This window comes from Pongo abelii, chromosome X (assembly GCF_028885655.2).
Source record: "Pongo abelii isolate AG06213 chromosome X, NHGRI_mPonAbe1-v2.0_pri, whole genome shotgun sequence".
NCBI classification, from domain to species: domain Eukaryota; kingdom Metazoa; phylum Chordata; class Mammalia; order Primates; family Hominidae; genus Pongo; species Pongo abelii.
Window position 1 is genome coordinate 135852212 of NC_072008.2, and position 13041 is coordinate 135865252.

Genomic DNA, 13041 nt, shown 5'->3' on the forward strand with positions numbered 1-13041 from the left:
TGTAAAAGGAAACGTAAGAAACTTGTAATAGTGGTTACCTTCAGGGGAAGGAACTGGAGAACTTGGAGATAAGGGAGAAAGAGAGACCTAATTTTCAGTGTATGCCCTTTGATAACTTTGGAACTTTGCTCCATGTGCATATATTAGCTATACAAAAATATTAATTTTTGTATCTGTATATTGTACAAAACTATACTTTTTTTTTTTTTTGAGACAGAGTCTTGCTCTTGTTGCCCAGGCTGGGGTGCAGTGGCACGATCACAGCTCACTGCAACCTCTGCCTGCTGGATTCAAGCAATTCTCCTGCCTCAGCCTCCCAAGTAGCTGGGATTACAGGCATGTCCCAACACACCCGGCTAATTTTTGTATTTTTAGTAAAGACAGGATTTCACTATGTTGGCCAGGCTGGTCTTGAACTTCTGACCTCAGGTGATGCGCTCATCTTGGCCTCCCAAAGTGCTGGGATTACAGGCATGAGCCACTGTGCCCGGCTGAGCTATACTATTTGGATCTTAAGCCAAACCTCTGCACAGCTACAATTGGATGTAGTATTATCATATTTCTTATATTTAAAACTGAGGTATTAAATATGTATTTCAGCAATCTATTAGACTCTGAGTCCCACACTGTGAAAAAACTAAAAAGAAATTAGGTCAGGTGTGGTGTTTCACAACTGTAATCCCAGCATTTTGAAAGGCCAAGGGAGGTGGATCACTTGAGCCAAGGAGTTCGATATCAGTCTGGGCAACGTGGCGAGATCCCCATCTCTACAAAAAAAGTCAAGAAATTAGCTGGGCATGGTGGTGCACACCTGTAGTCTCAGCTACTTGGGAGGCTGAACTGGGAGGATTGCTTGAGCCTGGGAGGATCGTTTGAGCCCAGGAGGTCAAGGCTGCAGTCAGCTATAATCACACCATTGTACTCCCACCCAGGAAACAGAGGGAGATTCTGTCTCAAAAAAATAAATAAATGAGGATAAATGGAGGTCTGAAAAAGTTGCAGTGACAAAATTTTAATTACATTTCAATGTACGATATATAATTGATTGATCAAGAGTTTTAAGTACTCTAATACAGATTACAAGTGAAGACCATTTTATCAAGGAATACATAGTTCCCTGTCTTGTTTTAATTTGGATGTAATAATGATAAGAGACCAAATACCTTAGGGTAAAAGAATGCTTTATTGAGGACTCCTTTTCCTCAAAATTTCTGCCTTTTCCCAGTGACTGTAAGATCAAATGTCACAAATTCACAAATTTTAAACACACACACACACACACACCAAAATTTCCCTTGTCCAAACTGAGCCTCTAATATGAAGATACACTCCTTTTTCATCTGAACTCTAAGGCCTGTCTAAACTTGAGGATGTCTACCAAACCTCTGGCCATCCAAGATAAATGGTCCCCATTCTTTTTTTCTTTTCTTTTCTTTTTTCTTTATTTCTTCTAAAAAAAATGGGATACATGTGCAGAATGTGCAGGTTTGTGGAACCAACCCGAATGCCCATCAGTGATAGACTGGATAAAGAAAATGTGGTACATATACACCATGGAATACTATGCAGCCATAAAAAGGAATGAGATCATGTCCTTGGCCGGGATATGAATGAAGCTGGAAGCCATCATCCTCAGCAAACTAACACAGGAACAGAAAACCAAACACCGCATGTTCTCACTGATAAGTGGGAGTTGAACATTAAGAACAAATGGCCCCTGTTCTAATATACCTTCCCCAGGCAAGTCTAGGAAATTGGCTTTCATTCTCACTGATGAGCCTCACCCTACCTCCCAACACATCTTGCTTCTAAACTCTGAATTCATTGCACAAAAGCTAAACTGAAGACTAATTTTCAAAAGGTGATATGAGTATGAAAAAAAAAAAAAGACAAAGAAGAAGAATGTGCTTTTTAACCTTTCTCTTCTAAATGGGGAAGGTATCAGGTTAAGCGGAATCCCAGCCATGCTATCTACCTTACCTGGAGCTGTTCAGTATACTTTCTATCCCTCTACTTTCTGTGTTTCTGTTCCGGGTTAGATAGATACCCCACCAGTTATTACACTTATCTGTGGAAATTTAATCTCTCTAATTTTTTTTTTTTTTTTGAGACAGAGTCTCACTCTGTCATCCAGGCTGGAATGCAATAGTGTGATCTCGGCTCACTGCAACCTCCACCTCCCGGGTTCAAGCAATTCTCCTGCCTCAGCCTCCTGAGTAACTGGGATTACAGGCACGTACCACCATACCCGGCTAATTTTTGTATTTTTAGTAGAGACAGGGTTTCACCATGTTGGTCAGGCTGATCTTGAACTCCTGACCTCAAGTGATCCACCCACCTCGGCCTCTCAAAGTACTGGGATTACAGGCGTGAGCCAATGCGCCTGGCCTAATCTCTCTAATTCTAAAATAAAAATATTAGGCCAGGCATGGTGGCTCACACCTATAATCCCAAGACTTTAGGAGGTCAAGGCAAGAGGGAGTTCAAGACCAGCCTGGGCAACATGGTGAAACCCCATCTCTACAAAGAATACAAAAATTTGCCAGGCATGGTGGCACATGCCTGTGGTCCCAGCTACTCGGGAGACCGAGGTGGGAGGATCACTTGAGCCTGGAAGGTCAAGGCTGATGTGAGCCATGATCACACCACTGCACTCCATCCTGGATGACAGAGAGACTCTGTCTCAAATAAATACATAAAATAAAAAGTCTTCTCTTCACCCTTACTAAATCTATTCCTATCTAACAATAGCTTAATCGGTTGTGCATGTACACTGACTGGTGTATAGGCTGCTCAGGCTGCCATAACAAAATACCACAGACTCACTGGCTTAAACAACACAAATGTATTTTCTCAGAGTTCTGGAGACTGGAAGTCCCAGATCAAGGTGCCAGCCAGTTTGATTACTTGAGAGTGCCCTCTTCCTGGCTTACAGAAAGCCTCCTTTTTATGAAATAGGAAAGAAGAAACAGCAGCACCCTATTCTCGCGCCCTTTAACCAAGGAAGTGCTGAGATGCTAGTAAAGTCTTGTATCAAAGCAAACAAATACCACAACGTTGATTTGTCTTCTTTGAATCCCCATTCCTCCTAATATCCACTAGGTCAAAACTCTGCCTGGGAGACTGGAATACAGACATTGGCCTACCCTGTCCTATTCTGATTGCAGGTTCACAGGAAAGTGGCAACTATGTCCATTTAACTCACTCTCTATGGTATTGTTGGGCAGAGAAGCATTTAAATGCTTTTGATGACAATGATTATAGAGAAAAATGAAATATAAATGGCTACTGACAAGTCTCATTGTAGCAACTTTTATAACCCCATTATTAAGGAGATGAATATTTTCATATTCCTAAACAAGAGGTAATAACATGTCTAAAGCCTCTTTGCCCCTCACTTATTTTGTTAAAATGCTATTCTCATTTATTCTCCATCTTTTCCCCCTTGGTGTGCATTAGTTACTATGGAAACATCAGGATACCATAGTTTGAGCTTATCAACATTCTCAAGTTCTATTAGAGTTTGAAGGCAATTTATATCAAGGTGTTGGAGAGGGGGGTTGTTGCTGAGGCTTACAAATGAATGAAAGAGAAAATAAAATGTATGGCACAGCCAGACAAACACAGGCCTTATTCAGAAAGCACCAGAGAAGGGTTAGGAGTTCATCTCATCTGCCCAATCAATTTATCTACCAGAATCCTGACTGTAATCAATGAGGTCTATCAAGTAAAGATATTTATGTATAACAACACCACCATGGGTTCTTTCAACTCAGAGCTTTAGCGGAACAGTTTTAAAAATTAGTCGAGTGACTGAACCACACACACTACGGAATTTATTATATGCACATTACTGAGTAATTGACTTCATTATAAACAAAGACACACACACACCAAGTACATTGAATACGAAGTCCACATTCCAACCATCAGATTAACCAACCTACATGTATCTGTATCTATTCTTTCTGCCGTTCATCCTATTACAATATATGAGAGTCCCAGAAGAGTTCAACCACTTTTATGATTTCAACTATCACCCATATGCTGAAGATTCCCAAATAGATATTTTGATCCCAGACCTTTGCCCACTTGCGTGTGGGTATCTAGTATAAGTCTCCACCACAATGCCTCACATACAATTAAAACTGAATTTATCTTGTGTATTAGTCAAGGTTCCTGAGGGTTCTCCAGGATATATATAACGAGAGAGACAGAAATTTATTATAAGGAATTGGCTCATGCAGTGATGGAGACTGAGAAGTCCCATGATGTGCCATCTGCAAGCCGGAGATCCGAGACAGCTGGTGGTATAGTTCCAGTCCAAGTCTCCTGAGAACAGGAGAAGCAAGGTGTAAGTTCCAGTTCAACTGCAAGAGAAGACCAATGTCCCAGCTCAGAAACAGTCAGGCAGAGAAAATGAATTCTCCCTTACCCTGCCTTTTGTTCTATAAAGGCCTCCAACAGATTGGAAGAGACTCACCCACACTGAGGAAGGCAATCAGTTTTACTTGCTCTATCAATGTAAGTGTTAATCTCATCTAGAACCACTCTCACAGACACCCCCAGAATAATGTTTAGCCAAATATCTGGACACCCTTTGTTCCACTCAAGTTGACACATAAAATTAACCACCACATCATCTCCCCACTTGAACTAGATAGTACCCCATATTCTTTACTCCAGTCATCATATCACATCCACCCAATCACTCAATCTAGAACCCTTCAAATCACCTTTGCCTCCTCCCTCTCCCTTTTTCACTGTATTAGGTTAATCACTAAGTCCTACAATTTTTTTTTTTTTTTTTTGAGATGGAGTCTCACTCTGTTACCCAGGCTGGAGTGCAATGGTGCAATTTCGGCTCACTGCAACCTCCGCCTCCTGGATTCAAGAGATTCTCCTGCCTCAGCCTCCCAAGTAGCTGGAAGTACAGGCACCCGCCATCATGCCTGGCTAATTTTTGTAGTTTTGTAGAGATGGGGTTTCACCATGTTGGCTAGGCTGGTCTTGAACTACTGACCTCAGGTGACCTGCCTACCTTGGCCTCCCAAGTGCTGGGATTACAGGTGTGAGCCATTGCGCCCAGCCAAGTCCTGCAAATTTTACCTTCTAAAAAATTCCTCAAATTTGTCCCTGCCTTGGCTGGGCGTTGTGGTTCATGCCTGTAATCCCAGAACTTTGGGACGCCGGGGCAGGTGGATCACGAGGTCAGGAGTTTGAGACCAGCCCGGCCAACATAGTGAAACCCCCGTCTCTACTAAAGATACAAAAAAATTAGCTGGGCGTTGTGGCATGCACCTGTAATCCCAGCTACATAGGAGGCTGAGGCAGGAGAATCGCTTGAACCTGGAAGGCAGAGGTTGCAGTGAGCCGAGATCTCGCCATCACCCTCCAGCCTGGGTGACAGGGCAAGACTCCATCTCAAAAAATAAATAAATAAATAAATAAAAATATTTGTCCCTGCCTGTATATTTCTGTCACCCATGCCGGAGTACAGTGGCGCGATCACAGTTCACTGCAGCCTCAACCTCCCGGACTCAAGCTATCCTCACACCTCAATTTCACTAGTAGCTAGGAACACATGTGCACTCCACTGCCACCACACCCGACGAATTTTTTAATTTTCATAGAGATGGGATCTCCCATGTTGCCCAGGGTGGTCTTGAACTTCTGAGCTCAAGCGATCCTCCCACCTTGGCCCCCCAAAGTGCTGGAATTACAGACATAAGCCACTGCACCTGGCTTATATTTCTTTTTTGACATTATCTATTAATGCTATGAGAGACGAGGAATTTTTTTTGAGACAGTCTCACTCTGTCACCCAGGCTGGAGTGCAGTGGCATCATCATGGCTCACTGCCACCTTGACCTCCCCAGGCTCAGGTGATCTTCCTGCCTCAATCTCCTGAGTAGCTGGGACCACAGTCGTGCACCATCACATCTGACTGATTTTTGTATATTTTTTGTTGTTGTTGTAGAGATGGGGTTTCATCAGTTGCCCAGGCTGATCTCAAACTCCTGGGCTCAAGGGATCTGCCCACCTCAGCCTCCCAAAGTGCTGGGATTACAGGTGTGAGCCACCATGCCCAGCCAGAGATGAGGATTAAGCTCAATTCCACCATTCCTACCTTCCATCCACCCCTTCCAATAAAGTTGTAGCATTATTTTTATTTCCTCTAATAGATATCTTTTTCACTTTAAATAACATACATCCACTTATATTTTCTGTTTAATCAACCATAGAGAGTATCTCCTTAACGGCTTACTTTGCAAGATGAAGACATATTAGTGTTCTATATTTCTCTCTAGCCTTCCTTACCCCTACCTCCCAACCTATATCCATTTCTCCACATCTCTATGTTCACCCTTTTCCAAGCGATCATCTTAACAAGCCAGGTGCTCCAATGAACCACCCAGGGAATGGTGATGAAGTGAATGAGGACAAAGTGATGGTAAAGCAGCTTCATGGGTAGGAAACTCACATCTCTAAGAAATGTTGTGCAGAACTCGTTAGCATCTCTGAGTTCTTGGAACATAAGAAAAAATCGCACTAAAAATCCACCTGTCCTCACCATGAATGACAACGAGGAGTCAGTGCCTTCAGAAGACTTTTGTGCAGCTGTACCAAGCCACCAGCCACCCAGTTCAAGCAGCGACAGTCCCAAGGAAAATGGTGGCAGCTAAGGGGACATAAAGGAGAAGCTGGGCGCAGAGTCTGTCTTGCACTTAAAGACAGAGACTGCCCTACCATCCACACTCCAGAACATAAGCTATTTACCCAAAGGCAAAGTGGCCAATATTAATTTGACTCTTCAGGCATTACAAGGAGACAAGGGAGTGGTAAATCAGTGGAGCTCATATGTGCTGCTGGCCCCTCTGCCCAGCGCCAACAGCATTTTTTCAACGACAGCAGATCTAGCTCACTGAGCAGATTTGCATTCAAGTGAACTCGTGGGCCTCCCACACTCTCCACTCAGGCTAATACCCTGAAGACCTTAGATAGCCACATGTCCAAGCAAGTTTCTGCAGCTGTGGCTTTGCTCAGCCAGAAAGCTGGAAGCCAAGGTCTGTCTCTGGACACCTTAAACAAGCCAAGCTATCTCATCAGCATCCCTTCTGCTGCCAGCTCTGTGACCCCATGGCTGACACCCTTCACCCTGAAGCTGGATAGGACACGGGTGCTCCTGAATATTGTGTCTCAGCTCCCAAGTGCTTTGCTACCTCAGGCTTGGGTTCTGTGCTCTTCCAGAGTCCTTTCTCTACTGTGGCATTATACCCATCCAAGAAAGAGAAAGATAAGCCACCAAACATCTGAGATGTATGTCGAACGCAAAGACGAGGCCATCCTCTACAAGCACAACTGTAAGAACTGTAGCAAGGTTTGGGAGACTGGTAGCTCCTTGCAGATCTATCCCCACATGCATACTGGAGAGAGACCCTTCATGTTCTCTGTGTGTGGTCATGGCTTCACCACCAAGGGTAACCTCAAGGTATACTTTCATCAATATCCCCAGGTGAAGGCAAACCCCCAGCTGTTTGCCAAGTTCCAGAACAAAATGGTGGTAGGCAATGGCACCCCATGCACTCTCTGTACCCATCCCCATAGATGAATCCAGTCTCTCTTTAGACAGCAAACTTGTCCTTGTAACAAGGACCCCCTCCATAGAGCTATCACAAAATCTTTCTTCAGGGGTTAACCCCAATGACCACAAGGGTGGCTCATTGTTGGGCCTTCTCCAGAAAGTAAGGGTGGACCCACACTCCCTGGGGTGGTGCCAAACCGTAATTCCCCAAGGGTTGGTGGCTTTCAAGGGAGTGGGACCACCAAGCCAGGGTCAGAGACCATGAAATTGCAGCAGCTGGTAGAAAACAGCAACAAGGCCACTTCTGACCCCAGTGAATGTCTCATTTGCCACCGAGTCTTAAGCTGCCAAAGTTCCTTCACAATGCATTACCTCCCTTGGGAAAACTGGCCTCCATACCTTGTCTACACAGTCCCTCTACAGGGTTCCTGATCGGTAAGTAAAAAATGTTGCTTTCTAACAGGCCCAGGAGCCCCAAGTTATCTTGGGACCTCAAGAGAAGAGGAAATTTAGGTATTTGATGGTACAAACCCATGGCTGGGTTCGGCTTTAAAAAAGTCTTATCTGGCCAGGCACGGTGGCTCACGCCTGTAATCCCAGCACTTTGGGAGGCCGAGGCGGGCAGATAACGAGGTCAGGAGATTGAGACCATCCTGGCTAACACTGTGAAACCCCATCTCTACTTAAAAAATACAAAAAATTAGCCAGGCATGGTGGCACATGCCTGTAGTCCCAGCTACTCAGGAGGCTGAGGCGGGAGAATTGCTTGAACCCGGGGGCAGAGGTTGCAGTGAGCTGAGATTGCGCCACTGCACTCCAGCCTGGGCAACAGAGCAAGACTCTACCTCAAAAAAAAAAAAAGTGTTATCGAAGATTTCTTAAGGAACAGAGTTCCATCAAAGACAATTTTAAAAGCCTATGTTAAAAATAATTATTCTTGAAGTCAAGGCAGGAGGATCACTTGAGGTCAGGAGTTCAAGACCAGCCAGGCTGATATGGTGAGACCCTGTCTCTACTAAAAACAGAAAAATTAGCTGGGCGTGGCAGCATGTGCCTGTAATCCCAGCTACTTGGAAGGTTGAGACATAAGAATCGCTTGAACTCAGGAGGCGAAGGTTGCAGTGAGCCAAGATCGTGCCACTGCACTCCAGCCTAGGCGATACAGTGAGACTCTATCTCAAAAAAAAAAAAAAAAAAACTAACAATTATTATTATTATTGCTACACTTCATACAAATAATCAGGCCAAGTATAATAAAGCAAATCAGTCTTACCATGATTTGTCTTTAGTAAAAATGGGAGACTGGAGAGAGAAAAATTGTTTCAAGAACAATGGTACACCTGTTATTAAATTATAGTCTCATTCATTGTTTTTAAGGGTTTTTTTTCCTGCAATTTACACTAACCATGCTTATTCCTGTGAACCAACCAGTGATCTCTGGCTGCTGCTCAGAAGAAACAAGAGGGATGGGTAATGTAAAAATCTGGGTCAGTATTCTAATTCTGGGCACATATTAGAATCAGCTAGCGACACCATATCAGCTTGGTTTCAACAATTGCCCAGTTCGTGGAAAGCTTTCTTATTCAGTTCACTTGGAATAATTTTACTTACCTTGTTTTACTGTTGTGGAAAATATTGCTGTTGTACTCTTTGTGTAGGAATGCAGGATAAGCTTACTCAACATTTTCTTAAATTGAATACTTACTTCAGATATCACCTTTTGTCAGAACTCAAGAGTTATGGATGGCCCTCACCATACTTACACTTTCTGACTGAGCTCTTCTCTACCCTAAATACAAGAGACCCTAATAGGTAGGCAGGAATATCATTGCCCAATTCAGCCTGAAGAAGTTACAGAAGATGGATCTTTGTCCCTCTATAACCCTTAAGATTAAGGGTTCCTGGCCAGACACGGAGGCTCACAGCTGTAATCCCAGCACTTTGGGAGGCCAAGGAGGGTGAATCACCTGAGCTCACGAGTTTGACACCAGCCTGGCCAACATGGCAAAACCCCATCTCTACTAAAAATACAAAAATTAGCCGGGCATGGTGGCACGCACATGTGGTCCCAGATACCTGGCAGGCTGAGGCAGGAGAATCACTTGAACTCGGGAGGCGAAGGTTGCAGAGGGCTGAGATTACACCACTGCACTCCAGCCTGGGTGACAGAGCAAGCCTCCGTCTCAAAAAAAAAAATTAATTAATAATAATAATAATAATAATAATAAAAGATTAAGGATCCCTTTGTAAAAGGCAGGGGAGAAATATGTCAGAGGTGTTCAAACCAGAGTGCCTCCATCCTGAATAGGGGCTGGGTAAAATGAGGCTGAGATCTACTGGGCTGCATTCCCAGGAGGTTAAGCATTCTAAGTCACAGGATGAGATAGGATGTTGGCACAAGATACAGGTCACAAAGACCTTGCTGATAAAACAACGTGTGGTAAAGAAGCAGACCAAATCCCACCCAAACCAAGATGGTGAGGAAAGTAACCTCTGGTCATCCTCACTGCTCATTATATGCTAATTATAATACATTAGCATGCTAAAAGACATTCCCACCAGCACCATGACAGTTTACAAATGCCAAGGCAATGTCAGGAAGTTACCATGTATGGTCTAAAAGGGGGAGGAACCCTCAGTTCCAAGAGTTGCCCACCACTTTCCCGGAAAACTCGTGAAAAACCCGCCACTTGTTTAGCATGTAGTCAAGAAATAACAACAAAAATAGCCAACCAGCAGCCCTCAGGGCTGCTCTGCCTATGGAGTAGCCATTCTTTTATTCCTTTACTTTAATAAATTTGCTCTCACTTGGAAAAAAAACATACATTACCACACCCACACTGGGGAGAGACCCATCCAATGTGAAATCTGTGGACAAGCTTTTTGTACCAAAGGCAACGTAAGGACACTTCTCAGGGTTCACGGAACCAACTCATCCATAAGTACATACCCTATTAGTCAAAAGAAATTTACCAACGTGGTCATGTTGCAACAACATATTTGGATGAACATGGGCACTCAGATTCCCAGCATGTCCCCGCCAGAGAATCCCTGTGATTTTAGGGGTCCTGAGCCAATGATGGTCAGTGAGAACGGTAATACAAGTGCCATCTGCCATGATGATGTTGAAAGAAGATGCCACTGTGGACAAAGTCAGCTCCCAGGATGCCCCCAGTAGCTACTCAAAGGTCCTCACACCTCTTCTTAGCATCCACTTAATATAACCCACTCTAGGGTTTGCCCTGAAGGCTTCCCTAGCAGTCACCAGGAAAGTGGGTCCTGTTCCTTCTAGCCTGCAGAGGCAGAGCAGCTGAAAAAACGATTCAGTGGAGAGCAACAGTTTAACGACTCATTCTCACTGATGGGACACCAGGACTATTAGCCAAACTCCAGATGCTGTGGAAACCACATCCTTCCGGGCACGCTCCCTGGCAAGTAGCCAAGCAGAAAGCATTTTGTCAAAGTCTCCAGATGCTGGGGGCAAAGCTGAGCACCCCAAGAACAGCCACACTGAGATGGGCTGTCTCCCATCAACGTTTTTCTGAGCCCAGTCAACCTATGTCAAAGTTCAAGTTTTAACATTCTTGGTGGCTAGTGCTTGTAATCTCAGCTACTAATGAGGCTGGGGCAGAAGGATCACTTGAGCCCAGAAGTTCAAGGTTGTGGTAAACTATGATTGTGCCACTGCACTCCAGCCTGTGCAAAAAGGAGAGACCCTGTCTCTAAAAAATAAAAATGAAAAGTTGAAGTTCCTGGCGATACAGATAGGAGACAGGGAAATACTGGATAGAAGAGGGCAGTTCCCCAGCAAAGGCCCCACCCTCAAGCCTGGATACCCACAGCCCTAAGTGAGAACAGGCATTCCTGTTTTTGTGCCGAAAATGTTGCCTTTTGGCCCATCACACCCCCTATCCTGTACCCATATAAACCCCAAACCCGAGGCTCCAGAAGCAGGAGATGAGGAGATGAGCAGACAAATGGCAGAATGGCACAGCACAGGAGAGAAGAGAAGAAACGTCAGGAGGAGTTTGGCTGGAGGTGGTCGGAGAATCAGCCACTGGATGGCCAAACTCCAGGGGAAGATCATCTTCCCACTCCATCCCCTGTCCAGCTCCTCATCTATCCCACTGAGAGCCACCTCCACCACCCAATAAAACCCTGCATTCTCCATCCTTCAAGTCCATGTGTGACCTGATTCTTCCAGGATTCTGGACAACAGCTCAGGATACAGAAAGCTGTCACACTGGCCCTCTGCCTTTGCAGAAAGGCAGAGGGTCCATTGAGCTGATTAACACTTAAGCCATCTGCAGATGGCAAGGCTAAAAGAGCGCACTGTAACACACACCCACTTGGGCTCCTGCACCTGTCTGTCTGTGTACTCCCCCTCCTGTAAGAGGTTTGAGCAGCAGTGGCGACCAAACAGACAAGCCACACCCATCACATGTCCTGTGAGGGGGGTCAGGGAACTCTCCCGTTTCACTGGCACATTTGTTGGATCCTCAATCATGTCCCTGGTATTAGCGGCCCAGCCACACTGACAGGCCAAGCAACACAGCTGCACACAGTGTGAGAAGAACTTCTCATCCACTAGTGCTCTTCAGATTCACAAGTGGACTCACACTAGAGAATAGCCTTTTGTGTGTAGCATACACGGGCAAGCTTTTACCACCAAAGGCAACTTGAAGGTCCACTGTATGACTCATGGACAAACAATAACTCAGCACACCAGAGAAGGAAGCTAGCCACTGAGAACACTATGGCTCAATTAGGTATGAATGGAAAGAATCTCAGAAATGTTTACCGGAAATCCTGGCCCCTTCAGTGAAGGTGGTGGAACCAATACACCAACATGATCAACAGTGGTCTTGCCATGAAGACTAGCAAGATCTCTATGACCCAGAGTGGTGGTGTTCCCACCCTCCCAGTTTCTGTGGGAGCCAACTCTGCTGTGAATAACACTGCTGAGTCCAAGATGGGTGGCTCCCAGTCAGGTATCAGTGCCAATGTAGAAAAACCAGGTGCTACTGAGACTGTTCCCCCACACCGGTTCCCTCACTTCCTGGAAGAAAACAAGATTGTGGTCAGCTAAGCTAAAGGGGAACTTGCCTGGAAGAAGAAATGTAGACAGAGTGAAATGTCTAGACCATGCTTGTTCAACCCTCAGCCCACAGGCCACATGCAGCCCAGGGCAGCTTTGAATGTGGCCCAACACAAATTCGTGAAGTTTCTCAAAACATTCTGAGATTTTTTTGCAATTTTTTTTTTAAGCTCATCGGCTATTGTTAGTGTTCGTGTATTTTATGTGTGGCCCAAGACAATTCTTCTTCCAAGGTGGCCCAGGGAAGCCAAAAGATTGGACACCCCTAGTCTAGACTGTGCTTTTTATTCTTTTATTATTTTTTATTTGTATAAATTTATGGGGTACAAGTGTAATTTTGTTACCTGCATAGATTGTG

General features: G+C 44.7%; 1 pseudogene; it reads left to right on the top strand.

Moving 5' to 3' along the window:
• Positions 1–5486: 5486 nt before the first annotated feature.
• Positions 5487–12674, top strand: LOC100432004 (sal-like protein 4; annotated as a pseudogene).
• The last annotated feature ends 367 nt before the right edge of the window (positions 12675–13041 follow it).